This window comes from Solanum lycopersicum, chromosome 1 (assembly GCF_036512215.1).
Source record: "Solanum lycopersicum chromosome 1, SLM_r2.1".
Lineage (NCBI taxonomy): Eukaryota > Viridiplantae > Streptophyta > Magnoliopsida > Solanales > Solanaceae > Solanum > Solanum lycopersicum.
In genome coordinates, this window is record NC_090800.1 from 57,215,997 (window position 1) to 57,235,459 (window position 19,463).

The window sequence follows — 19,463 nt, forward strand, 5'->3', positions numbered from 1 at the left end:
TTTATTCCTACACAAACTCTAATTCTTAAGAACCAGATATATTCTACTTATAATAACATTAAAAAATTAAAAACATACAAATATAAGCAGAAAAAGATATACGAATGTTCAACTTTAAAATTAATGGACGCACAACCAAAAAAATAAAAATAAATAAAGAATATTTAAAATAAATAAACCAGTTTAAAATAAATCTGAAAATAAATAACAATTTTATTATTAAGTTAAATAATACAGTGTCTAAAAATTAAGTTAAGTCATACTAAAATCAATAAAGCGACCGTGCTAGAACCACGGGACTCGAGGGGTGCCTAACACCTTCCCCTCGGTCAACAGAATTCCTTACCCGAATTTTTAGTTCGCAGATCAATAAAATAGAGTCAAATTTTCTTTTGATTAGGGATTTAAATAAGGTGACTTGGAACACCAAAACTCAATTCCAAGTGGCGACTCTAAATAATAATTATCCCTTTTCAAAACGTCACTTTAATTGGAAAAACTCTTTTTTTTTTGAAACAATAAAAAAAATAAAAAATATTGAGAGAGAGGAAAAAAAGGGGTGTGACAGTAACAACATGCTTAGGATTATGCATAAGAAAAAAAAAATAAAGTGTTAAACTATTTGGTAAGACAGATCAACTTTGTTGTGACCTATAGACTTCTATTGGCATCTCTCAATACATTTATGTCATACTTGAGAAATTATCTTGTATAAAGTTTATGGATAAAATAAATTTGACCTCATTGTTTCAAATGCATTGTGTGGTGGGTGAGCTTTAGACGTAAAATTCAAAGTCATGATTTTGCTAATCTAGAACTTGGCCCAAATGTTGGTTGAGACGAAATTTTGAGCAACATTTAACTTGAGAAATGATTATAGGTTTTCTTTGAATCGATTGTGCCTTTCAAGCCTACCAAATGACATGTTATCCATAGAATTTCCATTTTGAGCCTTGATGTTTTTATTTAAATAGCCACATCTTAGCATATACATTTTGAGTGTACAAATGCACTGATTCCTTTGTCTTACCTCCTTGAGCGCACTATGAAATATCTACATAACATCAAAGACCTAAGTTGGGTGACAATGTGAAAAAGACCAAATATGTCAAAAAAAAAAAAGATAGAATGAAAAATGAAAAAAAAAATCTCCAAAAAAAGGAGATGAAATAAAAAAATAAAGAGAAAAAAATGAAAAAAGACCTTACAAGAAAACAAAGGTCAAATGCAAGAATAAAAAAAATATTGAAAGCATTGTGCAAATTCTAAGGAGGAAATAGTCACTATATCCCAAATGAATATCCTACCGTTCCCTAATACTACATTACAAGCCAATGACAAGTCCTATTTGATCTCATTTTTTATGTTCTCATATTAGTGGATGCTTACATGAGGGCCAATCATATGGTATCTTAATCTCATGCATTGAATATCTTTTTGAGTGTGAGTGACTTTCAAAAATGTCCTACGATCTAAATTATTATATTGTGTGAAGTAGGACTTTCATATATTGAGAGTGCATTTGAAACATGAGGATACGAATAATTCTATCCCTTAATTTTGGCAAGATAAATTGATCTTGTAATTACTTAAATATATTTGAGATACAATTTGAAACTATATAAATTACTCAAAGTTGACCTCAAATTTATTTAAAAGTTGTGAATGTAGTTCATATGCATAATACTAATTGTTGATACCAACTAAAGTCAAAGCATTATCAAACATGAACTAATTCTTTTTCCAATTTTTTCATTATATTTTTAAAAATAAATTTAAAAAAAAAGAAAAATATTTTTTATTGAACTACGTTCGATCTGATTTCTAAGAGGATACGTAGGCTGCCCTTCATTGAGATTCGGTCTAATCACTCAATAAAATAATGATCATGCTATTTAAAATCTATAAGGGTTGAAACATGACATTGTAGTCTATGGTATGTTACAGAAAAAAATAAAAATTAAAAAATTAAAAAATTAAAAAAAAATAAGAGGGTCTTATGAGTGAAAACTCTCGAGAGAAATATAAGACGACGGTAAAAAAAATAAGAATGTCTACTTGGTAAAAAATCACGAGTGACACCATTTATCAAATGATGACATTCCGTCTCAGCATGAGCACAATAAAGATAGAAATAAAGTTAGAGTCTAAAAGAGCTATAAAGACAAACCATGCAAGTAATTCGCAAGAGACAAACGCCGCGATGGTAAGTTTTTGAATCCTTGTCTCTCATTGATATGCAAAAAAAAAAAAGAATTATTTTTTTTCTTAATAAAATCTGGGGCATTTTATTTTATTTTTAAATCGGTCAATGTACCAATAAAAATAAAATAAAATAAACTAATGTTAAATAATAATGATAATAAAAGTAAAAAAAAAGAAATAACCCTATTCTATTTTTCATGTCTTCACAGGGCACAATAACCCCTGGATTGCATATATGGCACAATAACCCCTATCATTTTTTTTTGTCTTCACAGGGCACAATAACTTCTGGTTGCATATAGGGCACAATAACCCCTATTTATTTTTCATGTCTTCACAGGGCACAATAACCCCTGGTTGCATATAGGGCACAAATAACCCCTTTTCTATTTTTCATGTCTTCACAGGGCACAATAACCCCTGGTTGCATATAGGGCACAATAACCCCTTTTCGATTTTTCATGTCTTCACAGGGCACAATAACCCCTGGTTGCATATAGGGCACAATAACCCCTATCCTATTTTTTCATGTCTTCACAGGGCACAATAACCCCTGGATTGCATATAGGGCACAATAACCCCTATCATTTTTCTTCACAAGGCACAATAACCCCTGATTGCATATAGGGCACAATAACCCCTATTATCATTTTTATGTCTTCACAGGGCACAATAACCCCTGGTTGCATATAGGGCACAATAATCCCTATCCTATTTTTCATTTCTTCACAGGGCACAATAACCTCTGGATTGCATATAGGGCACAATAACCCCTATCATTTTTTTTTATGTCTTCACAGGGCACAATAACCCCTGGTTGCATATAGGGCACAATAATCCCTATTTTATTTTTCATATCTTCACAGGGCACAATAACCCCTATTTTATTTTTCATGTCTCACAGGGCACAATAACCCCTGAGTTGCATATAGGGCACAATAACCCCTATTTTATTTTTTATGTCTTCACAGGGCACAATAACCCCTGATTGCAATTTGGGTACAAAACTCACTTTCGTCTTTTTTTTTTTTACATTTTGTAATAGGCTACAAAAATATTATTTTATTATTAGTATAGACTTTCATAGCTTTCATCAATAACTCACAAAATTTCCTAGTGCAAACTAGGTAAAAATTTTTGTTTTGTGTGCAGATTTCTACATAGTACACAAATTTGCAGTTCAAAAATAATAGAATTCATCTTTTCAAGAAAATAAGTTTTCAAGAATATCATGCGGAAGAACGTCAGTAGCTGAAGTCAAGTCATGAAGTTTCAAGTCTTAAACTCAGAAGTCCAGAGCAAAGTTCGGAATAGATGAATCTACCCAAAGAGGGTGAAGCGATATCTGAGAATCCAAAATGAAGACTTAGCACTATCGAAATAGATAGGATTTCATATCTTTCCTTCTGCATCTTGTTTTTTTTTATGTAATAGCTGGAGCTACGAACCGGAATCTCGACAAAACCTCACTCGACTACCTAACTCATTGGAACTACGCCTGACTCCTTATCATCTCAACATAGGATAGGTAGTTTTTAAAAGTTAGGACACAATCAAACCTCTTCTCTTCTATAAATTTTTCGCATAAATATTTTAGTAAAAAATTAGTCACATTGTTCACGTCTTTGCATGAAAACTCTTCATGTTTTCAAGCAAAGAGGGGCATACTGTGAACACCTAATTTTTTACCAAAATATAAAGAGTCAAACACCAATTTTTTTTTTAAAAAAGGGTTATATTTAAAATAAAATAAAATAATAATAATAAATTGTAAATTAATAAAACTAATAAGATCAATTATAGTTTAATAATTAAAAAAATTGATAAATAGAAGCTGGGAATTTAAGTTATTTGTTAATTATCTAGTTTAAAAATAATAATAAGATAGAAAATATTATGAAAATGTATAGAAAAAGAAAAGAAAAGAGGAGTCCTAAAGATTTCAAATTTGTTTACCTTATCCTAATTATTCCCAACTTTCTAACTTATTTTACTAAAAAGTCTCATCCCATTAATTTTGATTTTTTCTTCTTCTTTTGGACGTTCCTTTTGATTTTTTTAAACATTTTTTTTGTTAATTTTCTATTATTATTATCTATTTATTTTAAATCCTTATCTCAACCCCAATTCCCTCAACAATATTTCAAACTAAATCCTAATCCAACTCTATTACTATCCATTTAATTAGCATCAAACTCTCAGCCAAATTATTATAAAAACATGTTCAGTTGAGAAGGAAAAAAAATACAGAGAGATGTAAAAATACACAAAGACACAGATACACAGATAAAAAGAAATACAGAGAGGAAAACGGAGATATAGAGAGAAAAACAGAATTACAGAGAGAAATATATAGAGCAAACACAAAGAGAAGAAAAGTGAGTCATTCTTTTGAGAATTAGGTCAGAGTTAGAGTTTTTTTGTCGTGGTTCCAAATTCGTGGCTCAAATCAGTAGATCATAGAAGTTAGTTTTCGTGATATCCATCTTCGCAGCGAGGTAATTCTAAACTCTCGCATTATTTAAATGTAATGTTGTATGAAGATTTGAATCTAATAATATGAAGTTCTTTAAATAGTATGTTATTATTATATAATATCAATCCGTAATGCATGTGTTATGATTTTTTTAATTATTTTTTTCTAGTGTTAATCTGCTAACAAAAATAATATAAAATAAAAAATGTATTATACATTATTTTATTTTTTTGCATTATTATTAGTGTTTGTTATTTTTTTTTGATGCAATTTATATTAAAATTTATTTTGTGATATTTAATAGAAAATATTTTTTTCTGGAGCCTAGTTTTTCACTAAAAAAAAAAACAAGTAAATAAATTTATAAACTTGTTAGATTAGGATATATAAATAATTGGTAAATTTTTTTTATCTAAGTAGAATTGTAATTTCATCTAGAGATTCATGATAAAATAATGATAATTACTATTAATAATTATAATATCTTTTTTTTTGAGAAATTGTATAAAGAGAACAAAAGAGTAAAAAATAAAAAAATAAAAACAAAAAAGCCTAAAACATAAAAGAAAAAAAAACAATGAATAAAAAAAAATAACAGAATTTGAAAAAAAAAACAGAAACAGAAAATAAAAAAAATAAAAATAAAAAGAGGAAAGGAGAATGAAAAATAAAAAATAAAAAAGTAAAACTAATAAAATAAAAAGTAGAAACTAAAAAAAATACGTAAAATAAAAAAGAAGTAACAAAAACCACAAGAATAAAAAAAAAAGAACGTAAAAGAAAAAGAGTAACAAAAAAAAAGAGAAGAAGACAAATTTAAAATAAAAAAAAATAAAACAGAAAGTTAATAAAAAATAAAATAAAAGAAATAACAGAAACTTTTATATATATAAAGAAACAGAAAGTAATAAGAGAAAAAAAAAAGCGTGAAAATCAAAAGAAAAAAAAGAAGAAGAGAAAAGTAGAATGAAAAATAAAAAAATAAAATATAAAACTAATAAAAACTAAAAGTAGATATAAAAAAAATGAAGAAGAACGTAAAAAAAAAATTAACAAAAAATTATTATTTTTTATAAAGGAGAAGACAAAATCTATAAAATAATAATAAAACAAAAATAATGATAAAATAAAATTTAAAAGAAAAGAGAGAGAGAAACAAATTTACAGAAAACAAAACAAAAAAAAAACAAATATATACAAAATCCAAAAAAAAAAAACGTGTAGAAAAAAAAAGATAAAAAAAATAACATTCCTAATCTATTTGGGATTTCTTGATAAAAACCAACTTCAAATCTTATAAAATTTTATTTTCCTATTTTTAATTTAAAATAAATAAATAAATATATAATCCTAAATTAACTTGAACTCTGAATATTTATTCCTACACAAACTCTAATTCTTAAGAACCAGATATATTCTACTTATAATAACATTAAAAAATTAAAAACATACAAATATAAGCAGAAAAAGATATACGAATGTTCAACTTTAAAATTAATGGACGCACAACCAAAAAAATAAAAATAAATAAAGAATATTTAAAATAAATAAACCAGTTTAAAATAAATCTGAAAATAAATAACAATTTTATTATTAAGTTAAATAATACAGTGTCTAAAAATTAAGTTAAGTCATACTAAAATCAATAAAGCGACCGTGCTAGAACCACGGGACTCGAGGGGTGCCTAACACCTTCCCCTCGGTCAACAGAATTCCTTACCCGAATTTTTAGTTCGCAGATCAATAAAATAGAGTCAAATTTTCTTTTGATTAGGGATTTAAATAAGGTGACTTGGAACACCAAAACTCAATTCCAAGTGGCGACTCTAAATAATAATTATCCCTTTTCAAAAGAAAAACTCTTTTTTTTTCGAAACAATAAAAAAAATAAAAAATATTGAAAGAGAGGAAAAAAAAGGGGTGTGACAGTAATTATTTTCAATGTTATATAACATTTAACAATTTGCTACATTAATCATTTTTTATTTTATTTTTTAAAAGAATTTGTCACTTTAAATGTGTAAATTAAAGTTATTTTAATATTAATTATTATATAAGATTATTAATTAAGTCCCTATATTTGTAATTATTTTCTAAGTAATATAATATCTAAAACATATTATTGATTTTTAATTTTTTTTTATCATTCAAAATATGTAATTTAGATTATAATTATTTTTATTATGAAGTATGCACAAAATTTACATGATAATTTAAACTATTTACTTTTTATGTTATAGTGATAAATTATTAAATTGCACTTTTTAAATAGGATGAAAATATTGATTCAATAGTTCAAAATGGAATATGGAAAGTAAATTAGTATACGAAATAATTGGATACAAGATGAAATTGTTAAATTAAACAATATTTAGCTAAACATAAAAAATAAGGACAAAAAATGATAATTATTAAACTCCGTAATACATTAATAGAACATTCATGAGATTAATGTAATAGTTTTGAAAGTTGAGTACTTATATAAGATTTAAATTAAATTTTATGATGATACAATATTTATGATGCAATTATATTTCATCAATGATTTCACTTTTATTTGAATTGTTCGTTAATATGTATTACACATAATATTTATAAAAAAAAAAATTATGTCATTTAAAATAAAATATAATTTTGTATTAAATGAAGAATTTGAAAAAAAAAAATAAAACTTTGTATTGCATAAAGATTATAGAGTGATTATTTTCAAAAAGAAGAAATGATTTATACTATGAAATTAAAAAAAAATAAGAATGGAATAGAAATAATAATATAATATTAAGGAGAGAGAAAATATTTTTTTAGAGAGTAAAATAGAGAATAAAGGTGGAGATGATTGTCTCAAAAATAGATAATTCTATATTAAGCTAGCGTTTGACCATAGATTTCCAAATATTCTTGGTAAATATTATTTGAGTGAAAATTTGGGTGAAATTTCACCATGTGTTTGGCCATAAAATTTGGGAAAAATATATTTCACCTTTTTAGAAAATATGATTTATACACACAAGTTTTAAAAAATATCAAAATTAACTAAAAGTTTGTATTTACAAGTCAATGAATGTTCGTTACAACAATAACAAATAATGTCCATGACACTAAAGCAATGTGGTAATTTGGAGTGAGTGCAACAAGAATTATTCCATACATCGTGAAGTAGACAAAGTACATGACTTTGTTATCTAAAGCCAATTTTTAATAATTTTCATCAACAATCATATCATTATTTAATATTCACTACATATTTCATCACTATTTTGGTGTTCACGTAAAAAATGATGTAATACAACGCAAGCAACTACTAGAGAGGGTGTTTTTGTAAAAGATAAAAGATTGGGGTAAAATTTTAATTTTTAAAATATCCCAAATAATGAAATTTGGCCCAAATACTAGAAAAAACTAGTATTTGGAAATTTGGGATATTTGCCAAAAATATTTGCCAAATAATGGCAAATTGTATGGACAAACATTATTTGCCAAATTTTTCCCAAATATTATTTGGAAAATTTATGGCCAAACGGGCCCTAAGAGAGTAAAATAGAGGATAGTGTTGGAGATACCTAAGGTGAGATTTATATTTATTGTATTATTTCTTATTTCTTTCTCTAAACCACCTTTAGTATGCTGTCTATTCTCTATATTTAGACTACTATTCACACACTCTATTTTACTTTTTTAATATTTTATTATTATTTTCATTACTTTATCGTTAACATATTATTTTACATATAGTTTGATTAATTAAATATCTAATATTCATGATTCTTTTTAAATGAAATTTAATATTTTTAAAAATATATTATTTAATATATACTACTTTAATCTCAAATTAATACATTCTTTTATAATTTTCATCAATAATAAAATTTTATTTTATTATTAATTTCCATTATAAAGAATAACAAAATTAAAATGTTAAGATGAAAATTTTAATTTAAATACAAGATAACAATACTATACATAACATAATAATTTATATAGAAAATAAAATACAACGCTTAACATAATAATTAATTCGCAATGAAATAAGAATTATGTTGAAAAGATGTGAAACGTGCATTCGGAGTTTTGCAATTATTGCAAAACCATCACGTTTTTGGAGAAAGAAAGCGCTACATGATATAACCTACGTGTATTATACTACACAACGTGATAATTAAGTATGAATGTGATCTTAATGCATCAATTCAAGATGTCGTAGAGGCTCCAACTCCAACGATAAAAATAGTGGTAGATGAAAATCTCCAATTTGAACAATTTTTAGCTAACCATAATTAAATTAAGAATAAAAATGCTCATTTTGAACTCCGTAATACATTAATTGAGCATTTATGAAAGTAACATAATAATTTAAAAAATTGAGTGTTTATGTAATATTTGTGTAATCGTATTTCAATTTTATTTGAATTTGTTCATTAGTTTATATATTATATAATATTTTTCGTGCAATTTATGGTAATTACAAATTTAGAATAAAATAAAATTTATATTAAATAAAAATTTTGAAAAAATAAAATTTTGTATCACATGATAATTATATAAAGTAATTATTGGAAATTAAAATAAATGATTTATATTAGAAATAAGAAAATAAGAATGAAATAGAAATAATAATATAATATTAACGAGAGAGAAAAATATTCTTTTTTAGAGAGTAAAAAAGAGAATTTGGTTGGAGTTGGTTGTCTGAAAAAATATAGAACTCTATATTTTGAGAGTAAGATAGAGTATAGGGTTGGAGATGTCCTAAACAAATATTTTCAACTACATAATTTAGGGTGTGTTTGGTATGAAGGTAAATGATTTTCATGGAAAATATTTTCCTAGAAAATGTTTTCCTTAAAAATAAGTAGATATTTGACTTACTTTCTCATGTTTAATTAATGAGTAGAAAATATTTTTCGAAAAATATTTTAGTGTTTGAATTTTGAATGAAAAATATTTTTGAGAAATATCTTTTATTTTTTACTAAGGTAGAAAATAATTTTTGAAATTGAATATTTTAAACAAACATAAAAAAAATGTTGTGGGGCCTGGGGGTCTGGTAGGTGGCTAGTGGGGGGGGGGTGGGGGGATCGAGGGTAGGGGTGAAAAAATGAAATTTTAAAGTTTAAAATATTTTTAAAACAAACTTAAAATATTTTTTTTTTGGGGGGGGGGGGGGTCGCGGGTATGGGTGAAAAAAAATGAATTTTTGAAGTTGAAAATGTTTTTAAAAAACAAACTTAAATTTTTTGGGGGGGACGGGGGGTGGTAGGGGTTGGTGGTGGAGAGTTGAGGATAGGGGTGAAAAATTAAATTTTTGAAGTTGAAAATATTTATAAAAAACAAACTTTTTATTTTTAGAGTAAAACCTCACTGAATTAAATTGATGAATCATGTACTATTTTTTAAATATATTATTTAATCGATGAATTAATATTTATTAATTTAAAAAGTGGTTTGAGATATAATGAAGGTTAACTTTGATTACATCAAAATCATATATTTTAATAATTTATATATCATATTTATTGAATTCATATAAAAAATTTATCATATTATCTTATAGAAATGAATTATTTTTTCCATTGACTCGAATTAGAATCAAAAAAATATTATCTTAAAGAATTATTAATTTACCGAATATTAGTATAATATATGGTTTTGCTCTATTTAGCATATTATATATATAAAAAAAACTTGTACGTGTTGTGTTGGGTATAGATCCAGATCCCCAACAAATCTTCACTTTTGGCTCAACAATTCTACTGGTTTGTAAGGCCTCATTTGCTTCTATTAAGATTAAGAGGTCTGAATCTGAATACACATCTAGATTTTAAAATTTGCATTAAGATTTGAGTGTTTTGATCGAAATACACATCTGAATATTAAGATGTGGTCTCTAAATGTGAACACGAAATAATTAATGTTTGTTTTTAATAACTGAATGTGGAAGTGAAATTGAACATTATATTAATAAAATATTATAAAATTTTCATTTCAACAAAATATATCACTTTTGATAAAAAAAAGTTTTAATAATCATATGATTTGGAGTACAATTTTTTCATTCAAAAACCTCGATAAACAACAATACACCAAAAATATTATTGCAACCAGTGTTCTTGACAAACACAATACAAAAAAATTATTAATATATAAAAAGAAAAACTTGAAAGGATTTATGAAAAAACTTACCGGTTGGGAATAAAATGGTGTTTGAATTAGAAAGCGAGAAAGAAAATTTTTAGTTATGCAATAAAAGTCACGCCCAAAGCGGAGAAACTATGATTATTATTTGATAACTTATCAAATAAGTCTGAATGTTGTTAAGAGTCTCTTACAGATCTGATTCATTCAGACTTCATCTTCAGCGGCCTTTAAAAAAATAAAACAAATGAACTTAATGGGTTGAATCTGAATGATTCAGATTCAAACCTAAAAAACAATGTACTTAATGGGATAAATCTAAATGATTAAAATTCAAACCACTATAAAGTGCAAATAAATGAAGCATAAATTGCATTCGCAATGTGAGATTTATATTTACTATATTATTTCTTATTTTTTTTGAGCAAATATTTTCAACAGCATAATTTAATGTATTTCACCATTTTAATATGGTGAATAATGAAGCAAATAATGGTGTAAAAGAAAAATTAATTTATCAAATTCCACATATAATCAACATCTAATGTGATCTCTATCAATGAACACTTAATGGATATACTTTATTGCAGTTCAATTTATTAATTTAAGTAAACGTATAGTAATTTATTAGGTGAAAAAAATTTAACATGTCCACTATGCAAAATTGAATAAAAGTGTATCAATTAATAGTATGGTCTAATAATGCTCATGTCATCAATAGTTTAATTAAAAAAAATATTGTCATTGTTACTTAATGGATAAAAACTGTTCATTTTCTAAGAAATGTATTATTTTTTTTTTTAAACATATTTTATTCCTATAAAAGTATGTACTTTTTAAAAATCCTATTTTGTTTCTTTTTGTTTTAAGTTCACCTTAGCTAATAAATAAGTAGGAAATAACCTTTTTTTCCTTGAATTCATTTTATCAATTAATACAGAATAATTTTATTTAGCTTATTAATTGATGACATAAGTCATATTTATAAGATCATAGTAACCCCATTTGTGAAGCGTAATCTTTGTTTCCTAGTATTTCGAAGAGTGACTATGGAACAATTCATTTGGTAGCAAAATCAAGGACTTCCATTTTACGCAATCTATCGATTTTACTCTGAAATTTTACATAGCAATATTAGAAATGGGAGCAATATCGATGGATTATGTATCTTATATTTGCAGGGAAAGTCCTTGACTTTGCTACCAAAATAAATTGTTCCATTGTCACTTTTGAGTCACTAGGAAACAAAAATTATGATTCACAAACTAAATATCAATTTGTTTGTCGATGTTCTTAAGAAGAAATATATTTGTTTTCTTTTTACCACCCTTTTATTTTCTGTTCTTATTTTTCTACCTCTTCTGAGAAGAGTGAAAAACTAATTTAACAAGAGAATATGTTTATGTTAGAGCAGTTCTTATGTAACCGTTCCCATCCCTTTTAAATTTGTACTTATCTTTTCCTTTTAAAACAACTTTGAGTTCTATCTTCTTCAGTGATATCAACAAAATAAAAGTGACACTTTGTTTGTGAAATATAACTTTGATTTCTTGAGACTCAAAGTCAGACGTGGATCAACTATTTCACAAGATTTATTATCATTTTGTTGTTGTTAACATGTACACAACCTTGTACTTGTTATATAATTCTTACATGTGTACCTTATACTTGCAGCAGATGTCCTTGATTTGGCTACTAAAATAAATTGCTCTATCATCACTCTTCGAGTTATTAGAAAACAAAGATTACGAATCACAAACTAAATATTAATTTGTTTAATTTGTTGATGTTCATGAAGAAAGAAAATTGTTTGCATTTTACCATCTTTTTTTCCTATTTTTATTTTTCTACCTCTTCTGAGAAACGTGAAAAACTAATTTAAAAAGGAAATATATTTACATTGGAGCAGTTATTATGTGACTGTCCTTGCCTCTTTTAAATTTGTACTAATCTATCTTTTTTAAGAAAATAACTTTGGATTGAGTCGGGTTAAATCAGACTGGATTGGCCTATATAGGTGAATCATGACCCAAAACTTACATCTCTAATTTCTCAAATGATGGATAAGACTTAAGCCAACACAACATTAACTACAATTCATATGACAAATAGTTTGTGTGAATCGTGAGCATCAAGAGCTTGCCTTTAAGGTTTTACAAGCCCTACGTAGGAATCCAGTCACATGTGGAAAGAATTTACTAACTTTATTAGAATACAATTACTCACAATATCCTAGACTTCATTCACTACTTCGATAGTTACTTATATGATTCCTCATCCTCTTAAATAGGTGGACTCGAGTTTATGTTTATCTTTAAATACAAAAAATTACACTCGAGTGTAATAACCGACTTGTGTATATAAGTTAAATTATTCATTTTAATCAAAATTCATTTATAACATGGCAATCTTAGGTGTTGAAGGATTCTCAGCTCTGCCTCGCCATTGCTATTGCTTGCAGCTCTGTTATGGTTTCTTCGCCTTTGCCGTACTTGCCAACTTGGTGAGAGACATGGCCCCAGAGAGAGTCGGGAAATTGGTTCCTCTCCCAATGGCTATAGCTGTGCCTTTCCTTGTTGGGTCTTCCTTTGCAATTGATATGGTTGCGGGGAGTTTTATCGTATACGTATGGCATAAACTCAACAGCAAGAAGGCAGATTTGATGGTTCTTGCAGTGGCTTCAGGATTTATTTGTGGTGATGGATTATGGATTCTTCCATCAGCACTACTTGCTTTACTCAAAGTTAGGCCTCCAATTTGTATGTCTTTTACAGCCGGAAAAACATAGTGAAATTTCCTGATTCTTAGCAGGTATGAATCTATGTGTTCTAAATAAAGTACTTTCCTAGAATTGCACTCCATTTTAGAATCACTCATGGCTATTATTAGTTACATGATAAAGTAGTAACACCGATAGAATCTTTAAGAAACACTAAAAGGTCAAAAGATATTCCAATGAAAAGTTGATTTAACTTTTTGGGGTCTCCCACAATAAAGAAGTTGGGAATCATCCTTTCATTAACACATTGATCACTTAACATGCATGGCATGGAACATGTGTTATGCTGTTTTCACCATATATTGGTGCATGTGTCTTATTCTTTTAATTATCCAATATCGTACAAATTTTAGTATAGACACCTTTAGATGTCTAATCCAAGTTTCTCTCCTTAGTGATCCTCAAACTCATCTTCTTAGATATAATCTCATCTAATTTATAAAACAAGTCATAGCATGGTAGTGAAAATCATCTATTCATGTTCTCCGACGTAAAAGGCGATTGCTTGTGTGAGAGATTCAATCTCACAACTTGCCCGACACATTTTATTTCTAATATCATTATCAAATATGCATATGAGATATAAATATAAATTCAAAATAGTCATATAGTGATGAGAATATAATAACAACCAAGTTACTTTATAATACATAAATATTATCATATCGTACACAAACCTAGAGCTTTAAAATGTTTCTCAATCACGTCTCTAGTTGTACCTTTTATAAAAGGATTAACTATCATTTCACTTTTAGGAATCTACTGCAAAGTTATTTCTCCACTTGTTACTATGTCTCTCACAAAGTTATACTTGATGTCAATGTGTTTGGTCTTGTTGTGATACTCAGGATCCATCCTGAATGTGATAACCGCTTGACTGCCACAAAATAAAATCATGGGACCCTTAGAATTCTTTGTAATGTTCAAATTCTCAATAAATCTCTTTAACCAAGAAATTTTTTATATTGCAGACGCATAAGCCACAAATTTAGACTCCATGGTTGAAAAAGTTGTGCAAGTTTTTTTTACTTTTCCATGAACCAACACCACTATTAAGTAAGAAAGCTTAATCGGAGATTGATTTTCTATCACACCCGTCTCCCAGCCAATCAACATTTGTATAACGTCTTATGAATAAATCAGATCCACTATAACATAGTCAATGATCTGCAGTTCTCTTCAGGTTTCAGAATATTCTCTTGACTGCCTTCCAATGATCTCTTCTAGGATTGGATTGACATATGTTAACAAGACTTACAACATAACAAATGTCTAGGCGAGTACATATCATAGATTACATTAAATTTCCGACAACACTAGAACATGAAACTCGAAACATGTCTTTCTTTTCTTTTTCAGTCTTTGGACACATTCAAGGCTTAAAGTTGCACTCCTAATACAGGAGTATCCATGAATTTTCAACTATTCATTTGAAAGTGTTTCAATATTTTCTTTTTATGAGTTTCTTTAGATCAACTCAAAAATTTCTTGATATGATCTTCTTTTTTTTTATCTTAACACCCAATATATAGTCCGATTCACTCATATCTTTCATATCAAATGATTATGAAAGCTATGACTTGAGAGTTCTCAAATAATCCAAATTTATTTCAGCTAGTAAAATGTCATCTACGTAAAAAGAAAGAATTACTATCTTCTCATTGAACTTTTTCACATAGATTTAATGGTCTTCATCGTTCATGGTGAAATCAAATGACATCACCTTTTTATGAAATATCAGGTACCGCTTCCTTGAATATGTCTTCAGGCCATAATTGATCTTTTTAAATTTACAAACTTTATTATCTTGGCCTTAAACAATGAGACCTATTGGTTATTTCATGTAGAATTCCTCACTTAATTCTCCATCGAGAAAAGCAGTCTTCACATCTATTTGGTGTAATTCTATATCTAAACGTGCAACCATCCCTAAAAGTAATCGTATGGAGACAAACTTCACAATTGGTGAAAAGCATAAACCTTAACTTACCAATTGCCACATCCAGAGAACCCTCATGATCTTCTTGAGTTTGAAGAGAATGTAAACCTATCTTGTTTCCCATCTCCACCAGACCCGAGAAAAGGTAGGATTGAGCCCGTCGAAGACTATCTCCCTTATCCCTAGCAATTGTAGCGTAGTTCCTTATCTTGTGTTCTGTTTTTCCACACCCAAAACACACATTCGAACTGACTAGACACTCTTCGTTATGTATTCTTCTACACCTCGACACTCGGGCCACATTTGCTCACTACTATCCTTACCTTGGGAATTGTTACCTCTATCGGAGGTTGAATGTTAAGAATCATCATCATCCCTTCTTGACCTCTTTGAATCCCTAGTTTCTCTTTAAGCTTTTCTTCTTCTATTCGTTGTGCATGAACCATCAAACGGGAGACATCCATTTCCTTAACAATCATGGCGGTTAGGCATTCCTTGACCACTAAGTCGAAATCACCCGACACAAACTTACTAATCCTTTTCCTTGGATCAACAACCATAGTTGGAGCTTATTTAGACAATTGTGTAAATTTCAAAGCATACTCTTCATACTCATATCTCCTTGGCAAATGTTAATGAACTCAAGTACTTTTGCCTATGTCATCTCAATGGCAAAGAACCTATCAAGAGAAGCAACGTTAAATTTCTCCCAATCAAGAGGTACTTCATCTACCACACTCTCTTCCTTCCATTGGTTGAACCAAATTTGAGCAACACCCCCTTAGATAAGAGGCCAATTCCTTCTTTTTCTACAGGCTTCACTCCCATGATCATCAACATCTTATACACCTCATCAATGAACTCCAGAGAATATTCTTCAATGTTAGACCCGTGAAATTCCGAAGGATTCATTCTAATAAACTCCACCATCCTTGTTGCCGTTGTACCCATCCTTGGGTCACGGGATCCACAACCTCTCTATTTGCTCGAAACATCATAGTTTGGGATAATGCATTAAATGCAGATCAAAAAATCATCATTTTTCACTTGCTCGACCAAAGGGTTGACCGACACTCGGGGAACCTCTTGTGTTACATTTTCACAAACATTTCTATTTCTTCTCACGGGATTCCTTCGTGGAGGCATGGTATGAAAAACATAAATGGGGGTTAGGAGAGAAAGACACCTAGAGGTACACTCTATCATACAACTTTAGAGTAATGAAAGAAGTGGAACTTTCTAAACATTTTATAGATTCTTATTCATAAATGTGGCGTGCTTCACACTCATGAACAAGATTCTACTCGACGTGGCTTATGAGACATCCTAGGACTTTTCTAAGCCTTGTACTCTAAATACAAAGTTTGTCATGACCCAAGATAGCCCCTAGACATAACATGACGTATAAGACCTAGAGAGACCCCATGCAAGTCACTTAACATACATAGAAAAAATAATAGAAATTAAAAGATTTAAAAGAACATTTCAAACATAGAATTTTATAAAATGGAGCGGAAGTCTAACAAGATCTCAACCCTCTAGTGCATAAAAAATATCGAGATGTCACCCGTACATAAATCAAATATGAAAAGGCATAATGAAATAAAGGCTCAGTCCTCGAAACATGAGGCTTCACCAATCTTCAATCTTCAACTATAAAGAGATCCTAGCCATGGAGGTGCGAATTTGTAAGGTCGGTCCCTACATTTGGGGAAATATAGATAAGAGTATGTGTTAGTATAAAAGTTTATTAGGTATGATAGCCATGTATTAAAATATGAAATCATGATAAAAAGTATATTTTTCGTGATATGCAAGGACCAAGTAAAAATATAAGATAAGAGGGTTAGAAGACATAAAATGAAATCATGAGCGATGCATGTAAAACCGTCTTTGAACATATGTGAGATACTTCTTGAAGTAACCTTAGTTTGTTACTATTATGGAAATTAGTGTCAACCGACATAGAGACCATGTAAGCTAACATGGATCCCCGGTGTCTCCCACACTGAAAAAGGTTATCCTACTTGTCAAGGTAGAGCCATGAATCTAAGTTAAAGTGGATACAATAGCTAATGTCTATCTAGACAATAATCCTTTGGGTGAAAATACGTAAGAGATGAGGATATTTCTACTAGAAACCCAACCTCATCTCGAAAGATCTCTCATCTCCATATCCTCTCGACTAAGCATAAATCCTACGGAGTAGTAATTAAGTATTGACTTATCTTATCATTAAGAGACATGGGTAGTCTACACATGCCTTATCATAGGATATATCTTTTGACCATGTGTGATAAAACCTTTCACCATCGATGTTCTTCTTTAATAGTTTTTAAGGTCCATAGTCATTCACTTCATGCTAGAGATGCCCCTAATAGTAATGGAAATAGTTTTGAAATTGTGATCTCTAATCGTTGATGGCATAAGCGGATACCATACTAATCAATACCTAATTTAGGAAAATAGCCCTAAAATCTTTGAGGGCAAATCTAGATGTCATTTATGTCATGTGGCCAAGCTTCATAGAACATATAGACAATCTCATCTATAATATCTCTCAAGTCATAAACTTCCTTTATGATCATGCATTCTTTTCAATAATTCATAAGCTTCATGATATTTTCAAAGTCAATACATCTTCAAATTCATTTACATCTATAAGACATGCATATTTTCATAAAATTCATCTTTCATAGTTCAAGACCCACATTATATCACCGTAGCTTAAAAAACATGGGTTATGCATGGGTTCGTTGGTTTTCATCTTAAAAACATGCAATTACATCAATTCATGCATAAAAAGACGTAAAACAATCAATTGAACCAACATTGGAATGAACCCATGACAGTTGAACAAAACCCTAACTTGATTAGGGAATCTAACTTTACAAAATTGGAGAATTTGGGAACTCCATGAAGGAAAGGGCTCCATGGATCAAAACTATCATTGCCAAACTCTTGACTTCAATGGTGGATTGAAGACTTTTCTTGCAAAACCCTAGCTTTCTTCTTCAACTTCTACAGAGAGAAATATTTGAGAAGAAGACTTGCTCTTCTATTAGGAATCTGATAGAATGATTTAAATTGCGGAAGTTTTGGGGTAAAAACACATATATAGGTCTTTAGGGGAAGGGTAAAATGATATGGTACTGAATTAAAATAATCTATAAAGACCCAGAAGATCCTAACTTAAACCTTAAAAAAATGTTGGAGCTCGCCAAAAGCCACTCCGCGATTCGCCGAGTGAGTCTTTAGCTCTCGACGAAAGTTCCAATGGGTCTATTCTTGGAATAAGCTAACTCGGCGACGGGGAATTCATTTTGGTGACTCACTGAATGGAACAACGAGTTTAATACAGCTCGCCTAAAGGTCAAGAACAAATGGATGCAAAAATCAAGCCAAAAAGGCGAGAAGTTCTCGTTCGGCATTCTCGACTTACTTCACCGAATCGGCTGAGAAATGAATGTTTTCCTTCTCTTAACCCAAGGTGTTACATCTTTGGTGAACTCAATGATTATTTTTTAAGGGCTTTTGAGTCTTTTCCTAATTATTCAAGTCTAATACTATGTTATTTTGACCTTCACCTAAAACCCTATATAAGTACTTGTACCTTAAATTTACCCAATTGATATCATTCTCTCAAATCCCTAAAAGAAGAACACATCTTCCTCGCAAATATTTCCCTCTCTAGACACTACAAGAAAACGGATGAATTGCGACAATTTTTATAAGGGCATTGCGACAGTTTTAACCGCACTATGTTCATTTGTGGCAGTTCTAAAAAGCATAGTAATTACGTCGTCACAAATTATTGCGGCGGTTTTGGCAAAACTGTTGTAACTGTAATTCGTATAGAACGACGATTATAATTGTTTAATACAACAGTTTAGCACCGTCATAATTTATATGTGAGATCAAGTGGCTATTTT